Source organism: Magnolia sinica, chromosome 10, assembly GCF_029962835.1.
Source record: "Magnolia sinica isolate HGM2019 chromosome 10, MsV1, whole genome shotgun sequence".
Classification (NCBI taxonomy): Eukaryota; Viridiplantae; Streptophyta; class Magnoliopsida; order Magnoliales; family Magnoliaceae; genus Magnolia; species Magnolia sinica.
In genome coordinates, this window is record NC_080582.1 from 69,501,326 (window position 1) to 69,511,066 (window position 9,741).

The 9,741-nt window shown below is 42.1% G+C and overlaps 2 non-coding genes across 2 annotated transcripts; both read left to right on the forward strand.

The window, feature by feature from the left end:
- Window positions 1-3,250: 3,250 nt before the first annotated feature.
- Window positions 3,251-3,357, forward strand: LOC131217720 (small nucleolar RNA R71). Its single transcript, XR_009157311.1, has one exon. It is a non-coding gene; the product is annotated as a small nucleolar RNA R71 (small nucleolar RNA).
- A 6,065-nt stretch (window positions 3,358-9,422) lies between these two features.
- On the forward strand, window positions 9,423-9,530 carry LOC131217927 (small nucleolar RNA R71). The gene has a single exon (XR_009157511.1). It is a non-coding gene; the product is annotated as a small nucleolar RNA R71 (small nucleolar RNA).
- The last annotated feature ends 211 nt before the right edge of the window (window positions 9,531-9,741 follow it).

Below are 9,741 nucleotides of genomic sequence, written 5' to 3' on the forward strand. Positions count from 1 at the left end.
TGGTAGAGTAGTTAAGTTGAGCATCATTTAAGGTCCTACTAGCATAATAAATGACATGAGGCATTTTGTTCAATCTGTCCTAGGACGGCTCCAACAGCATAATCTGAAGCATCACACATAAGCTCAAAGGGTAAACTCCAATTAGGTGGTTTGATGATTGGAGTAGAAGTTAACAAATGCTTCAACTTATCAAATGCTTTCTGACAATCATCATTAAGGACAAATGCAACATCTTTAGATAATAAATTGCATAAGGGTTGAGAAATTTTGCTAAAATCCTTAATGAATCTCCTGTAGAATCCCGCATGCCCTAAGAACGATCCAATCTCCTTCACCGTTCTAGGTGGAGGAAGACTAGAAATTAAATCAATCTTGGCTTTATCAACTTCAATGCCTTTACTTGAAATAACATGACCGAGTATAATCCCTTTTTGAACCATAAAATGACACTTTTTCCAATTTAAACTAGGTTCGTTTTTTTACATCTTTCCAAGACAAGAGATAGATGGTATAAACATTCATCAAAGGAAGAGCCAAAAATGGAAAAATCATCCATGAAAATCTTGAGGAAACGCTCAACCATGTCTAAAAAACTACTCATCATGCATCGTTGAAAAGTAGCAGGCACATTACACAACCCAAATGGTATACGCCGATAGGCATATGTACTAAAAGGACATGTAAATGTAGTTTTCTCTTGATCCTCGGGAGCAATGGGAATCTGATTATACCCGAAATAGCCATCCAGGAAACAATAATAGATGTGCCCTGCCAATCTCTTAATCATCTGAAAGTGATCATTCCTTATAACCAGGTTCAGTTTACGGTAATTAATACAAACTCACCAACCTGTAGTCATGCGAGTTGGCACTAATTCATTTTTGTCATTTTTGTTCACCGCAATCTTAGACTTTTTGGGAACAACTTAAACTGGGCTGACCCATGTGCTATCCGAAATGGGGCAAATGATACCAACATCTAACAATTTAAGCACCTCTGCTCGAACGACCTCTTTCATGTTAGGGTTAAGCCTCCTTTGCATTTCACGTGACATTTTTGCATTTTCTTTAAGATGAATACGATGCATACACATAGTGGGGCTTATTCCCTTTATGTCAGCTATTGTCCACTTAATAGCTGCCTTATGTTCTCTAAGAACATTAAGCAACTTACCCTCATGTTCCTTATCAAGGTTAGAAGCTATGATGACAGGCAGGGTTTTAGAAGGGCCTAAAAATGCATACTTAAGAGTTTCGGATAATTGTTTAAGGTCAAGTTTGGGTGGTTTCTCAATAGACAAGACCAGTTTAGACTCAGATGGTAGAAGAAGTTCCACTCTAGCTTTCCATTTTGTAGTATCCATTTCAGGATTAGAGTCAAGTAATGCATTGACTTCTTGGATGAAACTTTCTATGTCAAAATTTATGCTAAAATGTGCTAAACAAGTCTCAAGAGCATCTTTGGAAGATTTAAGGAAAGAGTCATGTACTAGACCTTCAATCATGTTCACTTTAAATATATCATTCGAGTCTGACGGTTGTTGTCCAGCATTGAAAACATTGAGTTTAATCTTCATGTTACCAAAAGACAACTTCATAACTCCATTCCTACAATTTATGGTAGCATTGGATGTGGCTAAGAATGGACGTCCCAGGATAACCGGGATTTGACTAGTAGGATTCTGGACAGGCTGAGTATCTAGAATGATGAAATCCGCTGAAAAATAAAACTTATCAACCTGGATTAGCACATCCTCAACAACACCACGGGGCACCTTGACAGATCTATCAGCTAGTTGAAGTGTTATTTTGGTTGATTTCAGCTCACCAATTCCTAGCTGCTCATACACAGAATATGGTAACAAATTGACGCTTGCCCCTAAATCAAGCAATGCCTTCTCAATCTTATGATCTCCTATGATGCAAGAAATGGTAGGAGCTCTTGGATCCCTAAATTTAGGAGGGGTGTTGTTTTGAATCATGGAGCTGAGTTGCTCTGTAAGGAAGACCTTCTTATGAACATTCATCTTACGCTTTTGAGTACATAAATCTTTAAGAAATTTAGCGTAAGAAGGGACTTGCTTGATAGCATCAAGCAATGGAATGTTAATTTGCACTTGCTTAAACATGTCCAATATCTCATTAAGTTGTTTCCTTTCTTAACTGGTGCCAGACATTGAGGAAAACGTGCTTTAGGCACATAGGATGACACATGAGTGGTACCTGGAGAGTTAGAGTGCTTTTAGGCTTTTGATGCATTAGTATGTCTCTCCGCTTCATTTTGATCTTCTGATTTGGAATTTGATTCTTCCCTAGGCATCTCTACTTTGTTCTCGATCTGTTTACCGGACCTAAGGGTAATGATTGATTTGGCTTGCTCATGATATTGTTCTTGGTTTGAATTGGAGCCAATCTCATACTGTCCTTTTGGATTTGCCACAGGTTGGCTAGGAAACTTGCCTTTCTCTCTCTCACTCAATGTGGCAGCAAGTTGACCCAACTGTACTTCTAGCTTGGTAATAGATTGCGCATTTGCATGTAAGCTTTGCTGGTTAGCTTGTAAAGTTTATTAGGTGTCTTTTTGAAATTGAAGAGAACTCTGCATAAACAGATTGAGTGTATCTTCAAGAGATGGCTTCCTTGATTGTGCAGGAAGTGGTTGATATTGTGAAAATTGTTGAAGTTATTGACTACCAACTTGTGGGTAAGGTTGTATAGGAGGATTTCCAGATGGTCCTCCTTGTTGTGGTCTGTTTGCCTAAGAAAAATTTGGATGTCTAGCCCACCCCGGGTTGTAGGTGTTTGAGTAAGGATCATTCTCAGGTCTCCGAAAGGTGTTCATAGCATGCACTTGTTCAGAGAGAAATTTTGGAAATGCTGCAGCAGATGGACAAGATTGCGCAGGATAGACAGGACTGGAACATATGGCACATGACTCGATTTGAGTTGTTTGTGGAGGTCCATTATTCAACATCAAAGCATCAACTTTCTTTGTTAGGATATCAATCTTGGCATAATGATCTGGCGTGACTCCTATCTCATATATAACACCTTTCTTTTGTGGTTGAGGACTTCTTTCACCTCTATTTGAATAGTCCCATTGTTGGGAGTTTTCACACAAGGTTTCAAAGAAATTCCACGCTTCGACATCACTTTTAGTCATGAATGACCCTCCACTGGTGGCATTAATCATGCGACTGTTTTGGGGTGTCAAACCGTCAGAGAAGTATTGAACCTGTTGCCACTTCTCAAAACCATGGTGTGGACACTTAAGAAGCAAGTCCTTCCATCTTTCCCAACATTCATAAAAGTGCTCACCCTCTTTTTGTGTGAAATTAGTAATTTCTCTACGGAGAGCATTAGTTTTGTGAATAGGGAAGAACTTATTTAAGAATTTCTTAGATAGTTGGTCCCATGTAGTGATGGACCCAACTTCTAGAGAATTCAACCATGCTTTTGCTTTATCCTTCAAAGAAAAAGGAAAAAGGCGCAAATAGATCGAATCATCTGAAAAGTTTTGGAACCTAAAGGTAGAGCAAATGTCTAGGAATTCTTTTACATGATGATATGGATCTTCCTTATCTAAACCATAGAAGGAGGGCAACAATTGTATGACTCCAGGTTTAAGTTCAAAGTGTGCTGCCGTGGTGGCTGGCAACACTATGCATGAAGGCGCATTAAATTGGACAGGAGCTGAATAATCTCTAAGAGCTTTAATTCCTTTCTTGTCCGCCATTTCAAATAGAATGTTTCTAAATCTTCTACGAAATGTTCTTTCTATTTCAGGATCAAAAGGTGCTAGTTCTATGTTCAGAGATTTACGCCCTAACATAAACTATGTTATTGCAATGTAAGAAAGAAAACTAAACTAAGACGCAACCTAAGAGAAATAAAACTAGAACTAAAAATTATGAATTCCTAAAAATAAGATAAAACTATGTAAACAAGAATTGGAAGAAAGAACCCAGAAAAGGAGAAACTTGATTTTTGAAGAATTTGGGAGCTCCTCCTTCACTTTGAGATTGGCTCTAATTCAAACCAATGACATATGCAATGGTCAACCACATCTCATAACAAACATGCAGATGATGTGTATGGGTATGTATCATGATGCTATACTGTCACTTACTCATAATCGATATCAGATGATATACTCAAAATCGGTATCGATAATTGGCCTCGATAATCGGTCACTACAATCGATCTCGATAATCAGCCTCAACAATAGGAATCAGCCTCAATAATCAGCCTTGGTAATCTGAATCGGCCTCAATAATCGGCCTTGACAATTGGAATTGGCCTTGATAATCGGAATCGGCCTCGGCAATCGGAATCGGCCTTGATAATCGGAATCGGCCCAACAAAAGGCCTAGGGGAAGTTCACAATGTGGACATTTAACATCATTTTCCATCAATGTGGACATTTAACCAACATTGCTCCCAAAGAGTGGCCCACATAGAGCCAAACATATCGTGGGTCCATGGCCTCACACAAGGACCTAATACACCTCATTATGGGCCTCACTCATGGGCCGCATATACATCACAATGGGCCTCGGCACATGGGCCATAAATTACATCGCATCGGGCCTCACTCGTGGGTCGCATATATGTCACAATGGGCCTTAGCACGTGGGCCGGAAATACATTATAATGGGCCTTAGCACGTGGGCCGGAAATACATCACAATGAGCCTCACCAAATGGGCCACACATACATTACAACGGGCCACATGCTTGGGCCTAATACACATCACAATGGGTTGCATGACATGGGCCTAATACACATCACGATGGGCCACACCCATGGGCCTCGACTACATCACTTTTGGCCTCACCGAATGGAACGCATAAACACCACGTTAAGGTGGGCCCTGCACGTCCCAAGTGGGCCCCATACACATCATCTGGGCCTCACGTGGCAGCCAAAATAGATAGATGGTGTGGTTGTGAAGTACATCAAAGTGGGTCCCACTGTGGTGAGAATACAATGCATACATCATGGTGGGCCACACCTGTCCGGCAAATGGAATGGACAGCTTGGCTGAAAATACATACATCAAGGTGTGCTCCACAGCACACCATCCAGACCGAAGGTGTGGAATACAACACATCATCAAGGTAGGGCCCACCATAACGCTATTTTCTATCCAACCTATTCATACGGTCACAAAGACCTGAATCAGGAGGAAAAACAAATATCATATAGATCCAAAACTTCTGTGACCCAAAAGGGTTTCCATGGTTGATGTTCAACTCACCATTGTTTCTGCAGTGTGGTCCACTTGATAGATGGACAGTTTAAATGTAACATATAACTCATGTGGGCCCCACGACTTACTGACGTCGATACAACAGCCATATAGCTGGTGTGGCCTGCTGGCCCACCGTCTAGATGGACGGTTTAGATATAAACAAACCTCATGATCAACACACTGATCTACTGACGTTAGTACATCAGCTAAGTAGGTAGTGGGACCCTCAGTAGACGGTTTGGATATACATTACATGGGCCCCATGTCCACGTGGATGGAAGGGGTGAAACACGCACATCATGGTGGCTCCCACGTGCTAGGTTGCAGCATGTCAGCAAGAAAGTCCCACCGTCCCAGCCTGTTGGACGGTGGGAATAAAACCCATATACACTAAGGTAGGTCTCACCGTCCTTGCCTCCAGACGGTGGAGACATAACATACGTCAAGGTGGGTCCACGTGGTGTGGCCCACCAGAGTTTTGGATTTGTCTTAGTCCGGGGCCAGACCTGGATGGACGGTTTGGATAAAAACATACCTCATGGTAGACCTGCAGATCTTGCTGCGTTAATACAGTAGCTATATAGCTAGTGTGGGATACACCAACCAATCAGATCCCCACATCAGGTGGGTCCTACGTGGGGCCCACCACATGTATTATATATATATATATATATATATATAAAATGCCCAGCCTTGGACGTCCATTGACGGACGGTTTGGATAGGTGCATTGTCCAGGTGGCCCACCTCCTGGCCTGGACGGATGGCCTAGGTAAAAAAAATTAAGGTGAGGTCCACGCTTTGGGGTCCACGTGCCATCAGGGTGGGTCCACACAGATGGATGGCTAAGGCAAAGCACATCCATTAGGGTAGCTCCCACACGTCCAGTTTCTGGACGGTGTGGATCATGAGTTTTTAATGCTATAATATATATATATATATATATATATATATATATATATATATATATATATATATATATATATATATATAATATAAAAATAAAATAAATTTATAATTATATCACAGGGCCTGCAAACTACCTGAACAATTTCTCTTTCGCATCTTTCGCTCCCAACCTCCCCAATACTACTCCTTTTGCATGGGCTCCTAGTCCTGTTGCACCACTACCCATTAGTGAAAATCTCAATTTTGCCCTCCCAAACCAGCCACTAGGCCTCAATCTCAACTTCCATGATTTTAACAACATAGACACTTCATTCTACCAAAACCCAATCTACCTCTTGAGCTATGGATCTGGGTCTCACTGTCCCTGATGGACGATGATGATAAAACCCATACATCACGTGGGTTCGTGGGGTGGCCCAGGGTCCCATGGCCCAAGTTGATATTTGTGTTTCTCCTACATCCAGGCCCACCCAAAGACGGTCAGCAAGGTGGGCCCTACGGATGGGATGACGTGGACCATTCACCACAATGGGGTCCATAATACATGAGAAGGCGAGAGAGAAAAAGAGAAGGAAGAGAGATCAGAGATAACGGAGGGCCCCCACCACTATGGGCCCCTCTTGGATACAAGCATATATCAAAGTGGGTCCCACCATATGTGGGCCCTTAGATCTTAAAAAGATAATTTACAAAAGGATAAAAAATGTGGGTCTAAGATCTCCCACCATCCACTCTTCTTGCTCCCTTGGCTTCCTTTGCTCCTTAGCTTCGATCCTAACGGAAGAGATGGAGTTTTGATGGTTGAGATGGGAAATGAGGGGTAGGAAGTGGGCCACACACAAATCTCTCTCTCATGGATGTTTGGGAGAGCTTTGGACATGTGATTTTTCTTGCTTGGGAAAGGTGAGTTTGAGAAATGAGAGAGAGAGAGAGAGATAGAGGGTTATAAAGAGAGAGATGGGTGATGGAGTGATGTATGTGGTGAGTGATGGGTGTAAGAACTTTTTTGACTTTGGGGTAGATGGTGTAAGAATTTTTTGACTTTTGGGGTTGCTTGGGGATGGGTGAGAGGTGATGGTGTACTTGACATGTACTTGACCCTTAATGGGATTGATTGATGGATTGAGGTGACATGTTATAGAAATTCTCTTGGGTTTTGCAACACGCGGCGTTTTCCTCGAACCGAACGCGGGCCACATCTCCTGGCCTGTGTATCGCTTCGGCACGCGAGACGTGGCATCGGAACTGCGGTGACGGCGCGGTCGCTAGGGTACAAGTCTCGGGTTGAGCCGACTCTTGTTAACGATTTGTAACTCAGGGTCATGTGCAAACGTCGGATAAAGGTCAAAGGTTGCCGGAATTCGACCGGGAAGACTGTGGAAGCCTACTGAACAGTACGGTCTAGGATACAAGTCTTACATGGCTGGCCCCCACAACATGTGTGAAATGCATGCATCATTGGTGGGCCACACATCAAAAGAAAGAGAGAGAGAGAAAGAGAGAGAGAGAGACGATGTAGTGGAGGGACCTGCCACTATGGGTCCCTCTAGCTTACAATCACATACATTAAGATGGGTCCCACCATATGTGGGCCCTCTAATCATCAAATTTAAAAAAAATCACCCACCGTCGATCTCCTCTTCCTTCTTCCGCCAATGCGATCTAAAGCTCCAAAGGGTGCGATTCAACGGTTGAGATGGACTTTGGATGGTGGGATTGGGTGGTGGGAAGGTGGGCTACACCTAGCTCTCTCATGGAGCTTGGACGTGTGTTGCATGAAAAATGAGGGAGAGAGAGAGGTTGTAAGAGAGAGAGAGAGAATGGGTGAGTGATGTGTGTACTTGGTTGTAAGAGAGAGAGTTGACTTTGGGGAGGGTGGTTATGCTTGAGGATGAGATAGAGTACTTGACATTTGATATGATTGATTAAACATTCTCTTGGGATTACAACGTGCGGCGTTTTCCTTAAACTGAACGCGGGCCTACATCTCCTGGCCCGGGTATCGCATCGGTGCGTGAGACGCGGCGTCGGAATCGCAGTAATGGCTCGGTCACAAGGGTGCAAGTTTCGAGTCGAGTCAACTCTAATATACGGGACACGACTCAGGATCGTGCACAAACCCGATAACAGATGGCGGGTCGCCAAAATTTGACTGGGAGGACCACGGAGGCCTACGGAACAATACAGGCTAGGATACGGGTCTTACATGACATATGAAAGGATTTTTTTAACGGCATCCAGTAGAGGGATGTTTACCTTCACTTACTTAAGCACCTCTAAAATATCCTGAGAGTTAGAGAGAAGTTTTGGTGCAATCAACCGTTGAGGGAATGATGCAATCGGCTTACTTTGAGGTTCCGGTTCTAACCCATGTGGAGCATTACTAGGTCTATCATTCTCATCTATTTTTGGGTCCTTAGGCTTTTTAGCCCTCACCGGAATAGATTTGTCAATTGTCTTCCCACTCCTAAGAGTGGTGATAGACTTAGCTTGCTCCATATGTTTTGAAGAGCTTGGGTCACTAATTTCATATTGCTGTTTTGGGTTGGGGAGAGGCTGAGCCGGAAGGATCCCTTTCTCCCCAATCAAATTTTTTGTTTCAAGCCCTTATATGGCCTTTGTAAGGTCTTGAAAGGCTTGCAACATACCTTGATTAAAAAGCTCTTGCTTTTGTATATGTTTTAAGACCGGATTCTCTTGAGGTTTCCTTTGATTCAGAAATTGTTTAAGGATCCCTTGAGGAGTAGCCGTTTATCCATTCCTATAACTAAAGTTTGGATGGTTCCTCCAGCTTGAGTTTTATGTATTTGAGGTGGGTCCACTGAAAGGTTTTTGGTAGTTGTTTACGACATTTGATTGCTTGTTCAATATCTCTTGAAAAGTAAGAATTGTTGGGCAATTCTCAGTTGTATGTATGTTGCAAGCACAAATACCACAAACAACCTCCACAGTCTTTTCGGGTTCTACCTTCTTAAGTTCCATGGCCTCGACTTTTTTTATGAGTTTCACCACTCTTTCATTTATACCATCTTCCTCTTTTAGAATATAAATTCCTCCCATTTCCTTTGATTGAGTAGGCTTAGAAGTGGTAATTTTTGAAGAGGTATCCTATGATTGCGCATTTTCAGCAAGTTTATCAAAATAATCCTACGCTTCGTCGACTTCCTTATTCATGAATTCCTCATTACACATCATTTCTACAAATTGGCGCATGGGTGAGGTCAATCCTCATAGAAAAAGTTTATTATACATCATGTTTCGTAGCCATGTTGTGGACATAAATTTATAAGATCCTTAAATTGCTCTCAACATTAGAAGAAGGTCTCATCCTCTTTTTACGCAAAATTCATGATTGTTTTCCTTAAGGTATTTGTTTTATGATAGGGAAAGAACTTTTTAAGAAACTCCCTTGTCATCTCAGCACACGTGCTAATGGACCTTAGTCTTAAGGAATGTAACCACGACTTAGCCTTTTCTTTCAAATAGAAAGGAAACAATTTCAGTCTAACTGTGTCCTCAAACACGTTTGAGAAGTATAATGTAGATATGATTTCATAGAACTCTTTCATATACAAGTATG